Here is a 15,280-nt window from a genome sequence, read left to right on the forward strand (position 1 = left end):
GTTCTATATGTAACTAGTAGTTAATGGAAAAAGAAGCCATGAAATTTGAGAGGAAGCAAGGCAGGTACATTGAGGTGGCTAACGGACGAAAGGGGAGAGGGAAAGATATATTTTAATTAAAAAAATAAAATTAAAATTAAAAAAAAAGAGCTGGGCGTGGTGGCACATGCCTTTAATCCCAGCACTCGGGAGGCAGAGGCAGGCAGATTTCTGAGTTTGAGGCCAGCCTGGTCTACAGAGTGAGTTCCAGGACAGGCAGGGCTATACAGAGAAACCCTGTCTCGAAAAACAAGAACAAAACAAAACAAAAAATTCAAAAAAAAGAGGGCTGTGTAGCCCAGATGTAGCATCTCTTATAGCTGGAAGGGTTTCCTAACACATGTTTCAGTGGAATATAAAAAGCCAAGCTCTGATTTGCCAGGAATAAATTCTAATCTATCATTAATATAACTCGACATATAGAAATAAAAAACTATATCATATTTTAGGTGTAAGTGTACCTAATTATCTCCTTGGGGTAATCATTTTAAGTTTGCAAACCTGGTCTTTTGCCTTTGATTCATCCCCCAAAGAAGAGAATTCCCAAATAGTATTCTTCTTTTCTAGGAAAGTTCGTGCGGTGATTAAATTAAATAAATTTATACTCTGTATCTATATAACTAGGTGTGTACAGCAGTCAGTCTCTGTTTAACGGAGCATTTCACTAATTGTTTTGTTTGTAACATTAACAGCTTTCCAAGTAAGCATTTTTATCGCACCATTGTGGGCTTGCACTAGGAAGCATTCATGTTCCTCTGCTTGTGTGCTGCATCCATTAAGCATATAGGAAAGCTAGCTGTGTTGGTGCATGCCTTCAGTCCCAGCACACAGAAAGTTGGCTCAGGGGGACTACACTTGTGAGGCCAGCCTGGGCTGCAGATGGAGACCCCGTTTCAAGCAGGAATATAAAAGATAGCTTCAGTCCCTGCGTTATCTGAAGTATACAATTAAAGCTGAAACGTATTCAGGCATTAAGAATAAATTGCATTCTCATGGTTAGGCTGTCTCAACTTGATGGCTTTGGGCTACTTTGAAGATCAAGGTTTCCAGAAAAGACATCTGTTTATAAACACATTCAGCTTTCAGGTCTTAGGAAAGTCAAGACTAAATTCACTGGCAGCCTTTGAGTAAAGCTAAACTACATTTGAATTATAGCACTTGCTTGGGCGTATAGAATACCTTCTAAGTGCCAGCCATCTGATTGGTTTTCTGTCTGTAATGATTAATGAGAATACAGTTTGTTTGCTTTATCCTTAGATACTCAAATGTCCTTCCCTGTTTGTCCACAATATCATACAAATATAGAAATGCAGATCTGAGGATGTAGCCCATAGGCTAGAGTTGCACACACAACTCTAGGTTCTATTGCCAACACACAATAAATCAATACATAAACAAATTTAAATTCTGACTCAATGCAGGAATTCTATTTATTTTCAGGACTTGGGGGACCCTTGAGATGTTATTATACAGTTTTTCAGTGTCTTCACCAGCAGACTGGTTCTGAATCACTGTCTCCCTCTTTCGTCGGTTAGTAGCATCCGTTAGTCCATTGCTGCTACTTCCCCACACATGACCTTTGCCCCAGGTGCCACCCCTATGCTCCATAGTGGCAAGATCTTCTGTAAGTTTTCAGTGTCTTCACTGATGAGTTAGGGATGTGTTTTATTTTTAAGGTGTTGCTTTTATATTTAATTTTGCACGCATGCTTGCTTGTATGTGAGTGCAGTACAAACAGAGGCCAAAATTTGGCATCAGATTTCCAGCGCTGGGGTGCAGGTTGTTATGAGCTACGAGCCATGTGTGCTGAGAAGCAGACTTGGGTTCCCTGCAAGAGCAGGATGCAGTGTTAGCTACTGAGCCCTTCTTCATCCCCAGAGGTCTTTTGAGAAGGGACAGAAAGACACTAGAGGAGAACTAAACGCTGCTGCTAGAGAGAGGTCCCCTTGGGCTCTAAGACCAAACCCTCTAGAGGTGTCACCCACTGTGAAAGTCTTTTCTGAGAACCCTCAGGCCTGTCACTATGTGTCAGGAGGCAACGTCTCTCCTCATTCCAGGGATACCTGAACCATAGGCTTCTGCTCCTCTATGATAGCCCCTCTATTCCCCATTGACTGTCAATCTTTGGGAAGACAGATAGTGGGAATATTTTGTTTCTAAACATATCCATGGAATTTATGATTGTCCCTTTTTTTGCCATTTGGACAGTTTCAGGAAAAGGGGAATTTGCTATGAAATCGTGTTATTTATCCAGAATATGTGCCATCAAGCAGCTATTTTGGGCAGAACCTCAACATCCCTTTGACGTTCTTCTCTTACTGTAGGGTGTTTCTGTTTCACTCCTTGCCATGGGGTCTCCTCTCATCTCTCAAGGCGATGGCAGGGGAACACACTCATCTCCCAGAATGTAACAAAAACTGTCAGGAACCGTAAACTTAAATCCACTTAGAAGAAAGAAATACTTTATGAAAGAAAATATAATTTTTGGAGGTGCAACTGTGCCGTGGTGGGCAAGGATGCCTTTTGTCCAGCTATGGAAGACAGATTGGCATCCTTGGAACCATCACTCCCGAGTGTCCACTACCGCGTATTCTGAGCCTCTGTTTTTGCCTTCACATACTACAGAGAGCCTCTTAGACGTTTTCCCTCAAATGAAGGATCAGTGTGTCCCTAAAAGCTGAATTTTTCTCAAGATGTGCCTAATCTGGCAGAGACTTGATGCGCTACTGTGAGAGCATAGTAGGGGGAAGAGAGGGGTCGTCATCATCTCACAGGAGAAAGGGAGGGGTGGGGGAGGACCTCATTGAGGTGGGAATTGATAGGGGGCAGCACTTGGGATGCAAATTAATTAATTAACTAATTAATTAATAAGAAAATCAAATGGAAGAAGCTACTAGAAGCACAGCAGCGCCTGTCATTCTTAATCAACTGTGACACCAACATCCAGATGAGTCTGGGGCTTCCTGTTATAGCCCACCTCACCAGTACTAGCAGAGTGCCAGTAGATGATTGAAAGACATGGAGAAACACGGGATGGAGAAACAATGTATCGACATCGAACCCTAAGCAGCAGTTCGAATCCAGTGTCATAAAGCTACAGTGAGGAGGAAGTAGGAGACAGCTGTGCATGGAACTCTCTGGAGTCAAGCTCTGGACCCAAGCAGAAGAGTGACTACTTTAGTAGTGCTCCCTTCTGCTTCTTTTGTACCAGTGCACTGGGGTCTTTGAACTAGAACCTCGCACATGCTAGGGAGTTCTATGAACTGTACCCTCAGCTCTGAACTCTTTTTTTTTTTTTCTCACAGGTTTTTATTTTAGACTTTTTTTTTTCATTACCACGGAGCGAGATCAGCTAATTATTGTTAGTCAGTATTGGATGAATGTGAAATTGGATTAAATCAAGTATAGCCGTCAATATCTAGCTCATATTATGAATCAGATACTGACTCACACAACAAAAGGAACACATTCTATCAACCTCTTAATTTTCCCCCTCAATGGAGATCCTGGAGGTCAACTTAATATTAAGTGCTTGCATTCTGTATTCTTGGGAAGTGAACGCACCCTGTGTCCAAGCCTAGCGAGTTTCTCACCTATGTATTTTCAATCCCACAAAGCTTGCCCGCACCTTCCTCCAAGTACTGACTGTTTTATTCCCTGTTAGACTAACCACAGGAAAGGATGCGGCTGTGTGGTCAGTGATACAGTGTGACCTTGCAAGAGTTGGGCCACCCACAACAGAAACAGTACAAGCTTTGAACTTGGTTCTTAGGTTCACAGTGAGTGCCCCACGCACACCTTGAATATGCACGCACATTACATTCATTTATTCAGACAGAGTGAATGCCTTTTCATACTAACTTCAATCATGGATGCTGAGGGTACCAAGACAAATAAGAATTTTTTTCAATCTTCTGGGGTTCTTGAAATCTAGTTAGGGAGGAAAAATTAGTCCCCAAAGAACTCAGCCGACCCTTGTCCTTCCTCCTTCATCCTGTTTCTTGTCGGTCAGACTTGCATGCCCTGCACACCCTAAGCACTGTTGCTTCCTACTGTCGAGCTTCCTGCCTGCCCAATAAATAAGCGTTCACTAAGTGAGGAAATAAACAAATTTACACAACTGTAACAGACCTAGATTGAGATTTAAAGTGATCGCATGAGGGCAGTGTGCCATCCTGGATTTTTGAACAGAGAATTGTGAATATAGAATCTTGATGCGCAGAGACCCTGGCCAGCGGATCATCTGGAGGACTCTAAGTGACAAGTCACCAGGGCGTGGCAATGAGGGGAATATACACAGCCAGCTCCTCAAAAGGTCACCATCACATTGTTCACAGGACATGGGCATGCCGTTTCACAGAATCCAACGTTTACCTCTGAAGCAGCCTCCAGCCCTTTTCAAGTTATTGTAAAAAACCGCTGGATGGCTGTGCATATGGGACCGGTTCTAGAGATAAGTTTCTCCTTAGAAAAGTTTATTCAATCAGTCACCTTGATCATTTAAAATCACTCATTTTGATACATACTGATCGTCCAGTTTGGGCCTTCAGTTCACTTTCCAAAAGGCATCTCACAGGGCCACCTTTTCATACATTAACTTGTATCAGAATATGCTCTTCTTTCATGGGTGACAAAGTGTGAGCCATCTCGCAGAATAACACAAAAAGAGCACAGGATATTTTGCCTGCTCCTCCTGGTCCTGTCCCCAGAGACACGTTCTGGTCTACTTAAAGTAGCTTGCTGCTTACTGCTCTCAAAAATTCATCCCTAAAGGGCTTTCTGTCCCACGAATACAAAACATGTCATCTGGGGGAGCCTGATTAAGAAAAAAATTAAAATAACAAGTGAGATTTTCTCTTGCCTTCCACTTAGACTCACTGTTCACCGTACCCTTAGCTAGAAAGTTGACATTATAGACGCTATCACTTCACACCGGGTGTGAGACTGGCACGATGTCATCTTGGACCCAATGTGGATGTCAAGACTCTGATATGTGCCACCTCTAGGTCCTTTCCCCAAGACCTCTGTAACTAAATATACTTTGGTTGCAAGTGGCTGTTAGTGAGAACCAGCTTTTCTTTTCCCTGAGAAGCCAAGGAGGTGTGGTGAATGAAATCAGGTTTGGACTGATAACTGGGAGTTGGTGAACATCGCTTAAGGAATTGCCTTGCAGTCTTGCCAAAGAGGCCCATGGCTGTGGTTCTGGAGGGTTGAAGGATCCCTTAGAAAAATAGCTCTGGGAGGGGGCATACACTTTACAGGCTCCTGATTTCCTACTTAGGGTATGCACATGTAAACCAATGTAAAATATAGCTTGTTTCTAGGACAACTTAAAGTAGCCAGAAAGGCAGAGGCAGCTGGGTTACCTTTTTATAATACACAAAAACAAGGTCATTGTTTCAATTCAGATTTAAAGGCGAGGGGATAACATGGCAGATATCTTGCTTCTCTGAAATACCACGTTCAGTTACAACATGTGCAAGGTCAGAGATATTGGGAAATGTGAGATTTTCAGGAGAAAGGTCCAACAGAGCAGCCTTTAGGTGACTCAAGGATCTTAGTTACTCTCAGAGTCCAGCAATGCAGTAAGGGCTAGTGATGGTCTAGCTTTGCAAGGTTCACCGGTCCCGGGTTTGCTTGCTTTACAGGGATCAGTGTTCTCACCAGGGTGCAACCTTGGTTAGCTCATAGTTAGAACTATCTGCTTATCAATTCATCTCATTCACCAACTCTTATATTTGAATATTCAGAGAGGAGGTATAGTGATATATGAGCATAAATTTCTTTATTTTTTAATATATTTTTATTACATATTTTCCTCAATTACATTTCCAATGCTATCCCAAAAGTCCCCCATATCCTCCCCCCCCACTTCCCTACCCACCCATTCCCATTTTTTTGGCCCTGGCGTTCCCCTGTACTGGGGCATATAAAGTTTGCGTGTCCAATGGGCCTCTCTTTCCAGTGATGGCGGACTAGGCCATCTTTTGATACATATGCAGCTAGAGACAAGAGCTCCGGGGTACTGGTTAGTTCATAATGTTGTTGCACGTACAGGGTTGCAGGTCTCTTTAGCTCCTTGGATACTTTCTCTAGCTCCTCCATTGGGGGCCCTGTGATCCATCCAATTGCTGACTGTGAGCATCCACTTATGTGTTTGCTAGGCCCTGGCCTAGTCTCACAAGAGACAGCTATATCAGGGTCCTTACAGCAAACGCTTGCTAGTGTATGCAATGCTGTCATTGTTTGGAGGCAAATTATGGGATGGACCCCTGGATATGGCAGTCTCTAGATGGTCCATCCTTTTGTCTCAGCTCCAAACTTTGTCTCTGTAATCCTTCCATGGGTGATTGTTTCCAATTCTAAGAAGGGGCAAAGTGTCCACACTTTGGTCTTTGTTCTTCTTCAGTTTCACGTGTTTTGCAAATTTTATCTTATATCTCGCTATACTAAGTTTCTGGGCTAATATCCACTTATCAGTGAGTACATATCATTTGAGTTCTTTTGTGATTATGTTACCTCACTCAGGATGATGCCCTTCAGGTCCAACCATTTGCCTAGGAATTTCATAAATTCATTCTTTTTAATAGCAGAGTAGTACTCCATTGTGTAAATGTACCACACTTTCTGTATCCATTCCTCTGCTGAGGGGCATCTGGGCTCTTTCCAGCTTCTGGCTATTATAAATAAGGCTGCTATGAACATAGTGGAGCATGTGTCCTTCTTACCGGTTGGGACATCTTCTGGATATATGCCCAGGAGAGGTATTGCTGGATCCTCCGGTAGTACTATGTACAATTTTCTGAGGAACCGCCAGACTGATTTCCAGAGTGGTTGTACAAGCTTGCAATCCCACCAACAATGGAGGAGTGTTCCTCTTTCTCCACATCCTCGCCAGCATCTGCTGTCACCTGAATTTTTGATCTTAGCCATTCTGACTGGTGTGAGGTGGAATCTCAGGGTTGTTTTGATTTGCATTTCTCTGATGATTAGGGATGTTGAACATTTTTTCAGGTGTTTCTCAGCCATTCGGTATTCCTCAGGTGAGAATTCTTTGTTTAGCTCTGAGCTCCATTTTTTAATGGGGTTATTTGATTTTTTGGAGTCCACCCTCTTGAGTTCTTTATATATATTGGATATTAGTCCCCTCTCTGATTTAGGATAGGTAAAGATCCTTTACCAATCTGTTGGTGGCCTTTTTGTCTTATTGACGGTGTCTTTTGCCTTGCAGAAGCTTTGCAGTTTCATGAGGTCCCATTTGTCAACCTCGATCTTACAGCACAAGCCATTGCTGTTCTATTCAGGAATTTTTCTCCTGTGCCCATATCTTCGAGGCTTTTCTCCACTTTCTCCTCTATAAGTTTCAGTGTCTCTGGTTTTATGTGACGTCCCTTGATCCACTTATATTTGACCTTAGTACAAGGAGATAGGAATGGATCGATTCACATTCTTCTACATGATAACAACCAGTTGTGTCAGCGCCATTTGTTGAAAATGCTGTCTTTCTTCCACTGGATGGTTTTAGCTCCCTTGTCAAAGATCAAGTGACCATAGGTGTGTGGGTTCATTTCTGGGTCTTCATTTCTATTCCATTGGTTTACTTGTCTGTCACTGTACCAGTACCATGCAGTTTTTATCACAATTGCTCTGTAGTAAAGCTTTAGGTCAGGCATGGTGATTCCACCTGAGATACTTTTATCCTTGAGAAGAGTTTTTGCTATCCTAGGTTTTTTGTTATTCCAGATGAATTTGGAGATTGCTCTTTCTGATTCGTTGAAGAATTGAGTTGGAATTTTGATGGGAATTGCATTGAACCTGTAGATTGCTTTTGGCAAGATAGCCATTTTTACAATGTTGATCCTGCCAGTCCATGAGCATGGGAGATCTTTCCATCTTCTGAGATCTTCTTTAATTTCTTTCTTCAGAGACTTGAAGTTTTTATCATACAGATCTTTCACTTCCTTAGTTAGAGTCATGCCAAGATATTTTATATTATTTGTGACTATTGAGAAGGGTGTTGTTTCCCTATTTCTTTCTCAGCCTGTTTATTCTTTGTGTAGAGAAAGGCCATTGACTTGTTTGAGTTAATTTTATATCCAGCTACTTCACCGAAGCTGTTTATCAGGTTTAGGAGTTCTCTGGTGTAATTTTTAGGGTCACTTATATATACTATCATATCATCTGCAAAATTTGATATTTGGACTTCATCTTTTCCAATTTGTATCCCCTTGATCTCCTTTTGTTGTCGAATTGCTCTGGCTAGGACTTCAAGTACTATGTTGAATAGGTAGGGAGAAAGTGGGCAGCCTTGTCTAGTCCCTGATTTTAGTGGGATTGCTTCCAGCTTCTCACCATTTACTTTGATGTTGGCTACTGGTTTGCTGTAGATTGCTTTTATCATGTTTAGGTATGGGCCTTGAATTCCTGATCTTCCAAGACTTTTATCATGAATGGGTGTTGGATCTTGTCGAATGCTTTTTTCGAATCTAACGAGATGATCATGTGGTTTTTGTCTTTGAGTTTGTTTATATAATGGATTACGTTGATGGATTTCCGTATATTAAACCATCCCTGCATCCCTGGAATAAAACCTACTTGGTCAGGATGGATGATTGCTTTAATGTGTTCTTGGATTCGGTTAGCGAGAATTTTATTGAGTATTTTTGCATCTATATTCATAAGGGAAATTGGTCTAAAGTTCTCTATCTTTGTTGGATCTTTCTGTGGTTTAGTTATCAGAGTAATTGTGGATTCATAGAATGAGTTGGGTAGAGTTCCCTCTACTTCTATTTTGTGGAATAGTTTGCAGAACTGGAATTAGATTTTCTTTGAAGGTCTGGTAGAACTCTGCACTAAACCCATCTGGTCCTGGGCTTTTTTTGGCTGGGAGACTATTAATGACTGCTTCTATTTCTTTAGGGGATATGGGACTGTTTAGATCGTTAACTTGATCCTGATTTAACTTTGGTACCTGGTATCTGTCTAGAAATTTGTCCATTTCGTCCAGGTTTTCCAGTTTTGTTGAGTATAGCCTTTTGTAGAAGGATCTGATGATGTTTTGGATTTCTTCAGGATCTGTTATGTCTCCCTTTTCATTTCTGATTTTGTTAATTAGGATGTTGTCCCTGTGCCCTCTAGTGAGTCTAGTTAAGGGTTTATCTATCTTGTTGATTTTCTCGAAGAACCGACTCCATGTTTGGTTAATTCTTTGTATAGTTCTTTTTGTTTCCACTTGGTTGATTTTGCCCCTGAGTTTGATTATTTCCTGCCGTCTACACCTCTTGCATGAATTTTCTTCCTTCTTTTCTAGAGCTTTTAGATGTGTTGTCAAGCTGCTAGTGTGTGCTCTCTCCAGTTTCTTTTTGGAGGCACTCAGAGCTATGAGTTTCCCTCTTAGAAATGCTTTCATTGTGTCCCATAGGTTTGGGTATGTTGTGGCCTCATTTTCATTAATCTCTAAAAAGTCTTTAATTTCTTTCTTTATTCCTTCCTTGACCAAGGTATCATTGAGAAGAGTGTTGTTCAGTTTCCACGTGAATGTTGGCTTTCCATTATTTATGTTGTAATTGAAGATCAGCCTTAGTCCATGGTGGTCTGATAGGAAGCATGGGACAATTTCAATATTTTTGTATCTGTTGAGGCCTGTTTTGTGACCAATTAAATGGTCAATTTTGGAGAAGGTCCCATGAGGTGCTGAGAAGTAGGTATATCCTTTTGTTTTAGGATAAAATGTTCTGTAGATATCTGTTAAGCCCATTTGTTTCATAACTTCTGTTAGTTTCACTGTGTCCCTGTTTAGTTTCTGTTTCCACGATCTGTCCATTGATGAAAGTGGTGTGTTGAAGTCTCCCACTATTATTGTGTGAGGTGCAATGTGTGCTTTGAGCTTTACTAAAGTCTCTTTAATGAATGTGGCTACCCTTGCATTTCAAGCATAGATATTCAGAATTGAGAGTCCCTCTTCGAGGATTTTACCTTTGATGAGTATGAAATGTCCCTCCTTGTCTTTTTTGATAACTTTGGGTTGGAAGTCCATTTTATTCGATATTAGATGGCTACTCCAGCTTGTTTCTTCAGATCATTTGCTTGGAAAATTGTTTTCCAGCCTTTCACTCTGAGATAGTGTCTGTCTTTTTCCCTGAGATGGGTTTCCTGTAAGCAGCAGAATGTTGGGTTCTGTTTGTGTAGCCAGTCTGTTAGTCTATGTCTTTTTATTGGGGAATTGAGTCCATTGATATTAAGAGATATTAAGGAAAAGTAATTGTTGCTTCCTTTTATTTTTGTTGTTAGAGTTGGCATTCTGTTCTTGTGGCTGTCTTCTTTTTGGTTTGTTGAAGGATTACTTTCTTGCTTTTTCTAGGGCGTGATTTCCTTCCTTGTATTGGTTTTTTTCTTTTATTATCCTTTGAAGGGCTGGATTCGTGGAAAGATAATGTGTGAATTTGGTTTTGTGGTGGAATACTTTGGTTTCTCCATCTATGGTAATTGAGAGTTTGGCCGGGTATAGTAGCCTGGGCTGGCATTTGTGTTCTCTTAGTGTCTGTAGAACATCTGTCCAGGCTCTTCTGGCTTTCATAATCTCTGGTGAAAAGTCTGGTGTAATTCTGATAGGCCTGCCTTTATATGTTATTTGACCTTTCTCCCTTACTGCTTTTAATATTCTATCTTTATTTAGTGCATTTGTTGTTCTGATTATTATGTGTCGGGAGGTATTTCTTTTCTGGTCCAGTCTATTTGGAGTTCTGTAGGCTTCTTGTATGTTCATGTGCATCTCTTTCTTTATGTTTGGGAAATTTTCTTCTATAATTTTGTTGAAGATATTTGCTGGCCCTTTAAGTTGAAAATCTTCATTCTCATCAACTCCTATTATCTGTAGGTTTGGTCTTCTCATTGTGTCCTGGATTTTCTGGATGTTTTGAGTTAGGATCCTTTTGTGTTTTGTATTTTCTTTGTATGTTGTGCCGATGTTCTCTATGGAATCTTCTGCACCTGAAATTCTTTCTTCCATCTCTTGTATTCTGTTGCTGATGATGGCATCTATGGTTCCAGATTTCTTTCCAGGGTTTCTATCTCTAGCGTTGCCTCATTTTGGGTTTTCTTTATTGTGTCTAATTCCCTTTTGAGGTCTAGTATGGTTTTGTTCATTTCCATCACCTGTTTGGATGTGTTTTCCTGTTTTTCTTTAAGGACTTCTACCTGTTTGGTTGTGTTTTCCTGTTTTTCTTTAAGGACTTGTAACTCTTTAGCCATGTTCTCCTATATTTCTTTAAGTGAGTTATTAAAGTCCTTCTTGATGTCCTCTACCATCATCATGAGATATGCTTTTAAATCCGGGTCTAGCTTTTCGGTTGTGTTGGGGTGCCCAGGACTAGTTGGGGTGGGAGTGCTGCGTTCTGATGATGGTGAGTAGTCTTGATTTCTGTTAGTAGGATTCTTAAGTTTGCCTTTCGCCATCTGGTAATCTCTGGAGTTAGTTGTTATATTTGTCTCTGGTTAGAGCTTGTTCCTCAGGTGATTATGTTAGCCTCTATCAGCAGACCTGGGAGACTAGCTCCATCCTTAGTTTCAGTGGTCAGAGTACTCTCTGCAGGCAAGCTCTTCTCTTGCAGGGAAGGTTCCCAGATATCTAGTGTTCCAAACTGCCTCCTGCTAGAAGTTGTGTTCCACTCACCAGAGGTCTTAAGATCCCGTGGAGGGTCCTATGAGGAACTTGGGGGTGTCCAGAAACTCAGCACCCAAGGAACCCCGATGCTGGAGTGGACAGAAGGGACTTGTGCCCCTAATCAGGGCCGGTTATCTGCTTCCCTAGTTAATGCAGTCTCAGGTCCCATGCGATTGGATTGGAGCAGATGCTGTGTTCCACTCACCAGAGGTCTTAGGATCCCATGGCGGATCCTGTGTGGGTCCTTGCTGCTGTCTGGAGACTTCCCAGGCCAGGAACCCCAGTGCTGCAGTGGAAAGGAAGGTGGTCTGATGTCTGGAGCCCGAAAAGGGCGCTGCCTCAGAAGCTCTGTGGCTCCCGCCTGTCCCAGAAGCTGTCTGCTTCCGTGTGCACACTCTCACCTGTGCAGACTACTTTTCGGCGGAGTCCCGGGACCCGAGCATAACTTTCATATGGCTCTGACGCTTTGGAGTGTGTCGAGGCTTTGGATTTGAAAACAAAATTATTTATTTTTTATTAGATATTTTCTTCATTTACATTTCAAATGTTATCCTGAAAGTCCCCTATACCTTCCTCCCGCCCTGCTCCCCAACCCACCCACTCCTGCTTCCTGGCCCTGACATTCCCCTGTACTGGGGCATATGATCTTCGAAATACCAAGGGCCTCTCTTTCCCAGTGATGGCCAACTAGGCCATTCTCTGCTACTTATGCAGCTAGAGACACGAGCTCTGGAGATACTGGTTAGTTCATATTTTTGTTCCTCCTATAGAGTTGCAGACCCCTTTAGCTCCTTGGGCACTTTCTCTAGCTCCTTCATTCGGGGCCCTGTGTTCCATCCAATAGATGACTGTGAGCATCCACTTCTGTATTTGCCAGGCATTGGCATAGACTCACAAGAGAAAGCTATGTCAGGGTCCTGTCAGAAAAAGTTTTCTGGCATATGCAATAGTTTGGTTTGGTGGTTGTATATGGGATGGATCCCCGGGTGGGGCAGTCTCAGGATGGTCCTTCCTTCAGTCTCAGCACCAAACTTTTTTTCTGTAACTCCTTCCACGTGTATTTTGTTCCTCATTCTAAGAAGGAACAAAGAATCCACACTTTGGTCTTCCTTCTTCTTGAGTTTCATGTGTTTTGCAAATTGTATATATCTCATGATGCTGGTAGAGGATTTTAAGAAGGACATTAATAACTCATTTAAAGAAACACAAAAATATTAATATGTGGAATTCAAATTTCATTTTAATAATAATTCTTATTTTCAAACTTAGCTATGGGAATTGCTTAGTTGCTATTTATGTATATTTGGTGTGGATTTTCGCTCCAGTTTTTTAGTTATGGGGAAGGCATGCCATATTTCATGTGTGGAAGTGGGAATCAGTTGTATCCTTCCAACATGTAGGTCTTGGGAATTAAACTCAGGTTGTCAGCTTGGAACCACGGGTCTTTACTTGCTGAGTCATCTCACCAGCCTATTTGTGTAGACTCAAAGGAAAATAGCTGATTAAGCCAAAAAGAATAAGCAAACTTTTATAGAATCCCTTAAAATGGTAGCACCAGGTAAGATAGTATATGGGCTGAGTATATTTTATGTATCAAGTAAGCAAGATGTGAACTGTCCTTACAGCTAGGTATATGTGTACAAATAAATGGTATATTTGGCATATTGCATGTAGAATCAACATCTATCTTTATGGTAACACCCTTCTGAATTTTCATTATTCAGCTTGTGAACAACCACTTGTCAACTTGTGTTTAGTTTCTCCTTCCTTTCCAGAAAGCCCCAAAACAAACTTGGATAAAATAATCACTCAAAGCCAATAAAATATTTCAACCCCCAAGTTTATTCCATACACAGTGATCTATCACCAGTCATGATGAGTCCTAATTATTCTTTTTTTTTAAGATTTATTTATTTATTATTATATGTAACTACACATAGCTGTCTTTAGGCATTCCATAAGAGAGCATAAGATCTCATTACAGATGGTTGTGAGCCACCATGTGGTTGCTGGGATTTGAACTTAGGACCTTCTGAAGAGGAGTCGGTGCTGTTAACCACTGAGCCATCTCTCCAGCCCCCTGATTATTCTTTTATATGGGTTTTCTTTTTCGTCCTCCTTGGCCAGGCACCATCCTCTTCAGTCAGTTCTTTCTTAAGCATGCCACATTTCACTTGCTTTCTGCCCAGTTGTTCACTCTCATTTTTATTTTCATTTTGTCTTGAGATGAGTTTTGTCGTACTATCCATTCTGCTTTAAACTGGAAATTCTCCTTCCTCCATCTCTTCAAGTTTGGGCTGCAGGTGCTTGTCACTGTACTTGCGTAGCCCTGTCTTCTCAGAGTGGCTTTCTCCTCCCTCAACCCAAGACAGAAGAGCAACACAATCACGTGGGTAGCATGGAAATGCCAGCAACTTGGGAAGGAGTGGAATGAGCACTTACCCATTTAAAGAAGAACTGAACAATAAATGAAAATAGGCAAGGTCACGTTCATTAACTGAGGGTCTCAAGGTACTGAAGTTTTCTCTTAAAATCCCATAGGAGGGTTATTATTCTTCATGATCCTGTTTTCTATCTAGCAAATGAAAGAAAAGATCAGAATTTAAACACAAAATTATGCCAGACTCAGATTCTGTTCTACTCCTTTAACATATGCATTGATTTACTCTAATACTGTATTTCTATTTTTTTTAATTCCAGATGCTCTACATTTCAGGCTCATCAAAGATTAAATTGATATTTATGGGCTAACCTGGAAATTTACAATTTGTTTCACTACAACTGCAAGAAAATATGTGCAAATTCCAGTTGACTGATTTTTAAAGGGGTTTTTAGAACACAATTCAGTGTAAGTTGTAGCCATACTATGTTTTTAATCTTTCTCAACCCTAACTCTGGCATGGTTCTCCTTCTGGTTGTGCAATTGTGTGTGTGTGTGTGTGTGTGTGTGTGTATCTGTATATGTGTATGTGTATGTGTGATGTGTGTGTGTATGTGTGGTATGTGTGTGGTGTGTGATGTGTGGCATGTGTGTGGTATGTGTGTGCGGTGTGTTGTGTATGGCATAACTGTATCTGTGGTGTGTGTTTGTGTATGTGGTATGTGTGGTGTTTGGTGTGTGTGTGCTCTTTCTGTTTATTTTTGTCTTCACATGTTCAAAACATCCTTCCTGATTTGAATAGATGTTTACAGGCCAACTATGTAAAAGGTACAGTTCTAGGGCTAAGCCATACGTAGAGAAGAGATGTCTGTCCCCACAGAGATCATACTTAGTGGAGGAATTGGACACATGACAAATAACTTCTGAGACATGGAATATACAATTTCATGGACTCTGTGAAGGAAGTCACATAGGTCTGTGCCACACATGACCAGGCCCTGTCCTTTCACTGGGTTCAGAATGGGTTCCCTGGAAATGACCACTGCTAGCTAAGGTCTTGTGGATGGGCAGGAGTTAACGGGACAGAGGGAGGGAGAGGTGATAGGAAAAGGAGGGGTGTAAAAATCTCAAATTGGCTGAAGATCATATTTGCTCAAACCAACCATTAAAAATGAATTATACCTGCACTGGAAGGTACG

The 15,280-nt window shown here is 41.3% G+C and overlaps 1 protein-coding gene across 2 annotated transcripts in view; it reads left to right on the plus strand.

Annotated features, from left to right (window-relative positions):
- Znf385b (zinc finger protein 385B) overlaps window positions 1-15,280 on the plus strand; it is a 402,760-nt gene that overhangs the window by 90,579 nt on the left and 296,901 nt on the right. For both annotated transcript variants that reach the window (XM_029474277.2, XM_085834743.1), the window contains exon 2: window positions 14,402-14,549. The gene's annotated coding sequence lies outside the window, so the exon portion shown is untranslated. The remainder of the gene's footprint in view (window positions 1-14,401; window positions 14,550-15,280) is intronic.

This window comes from Mus caroli, unplaced genomic scaffold (genome assembly GCF_978045245.1).
Source record: "Mus caroli unplaced genomic scaffold, Mus_caroli_1 scaffold_2, whole genome shotgun sequence".
Taxonomy (NCBI): Eukaryota; Metazoa; Chordata; class Mammalia; order Rodentia; family Muridae; genus Mus; species Mus caroli.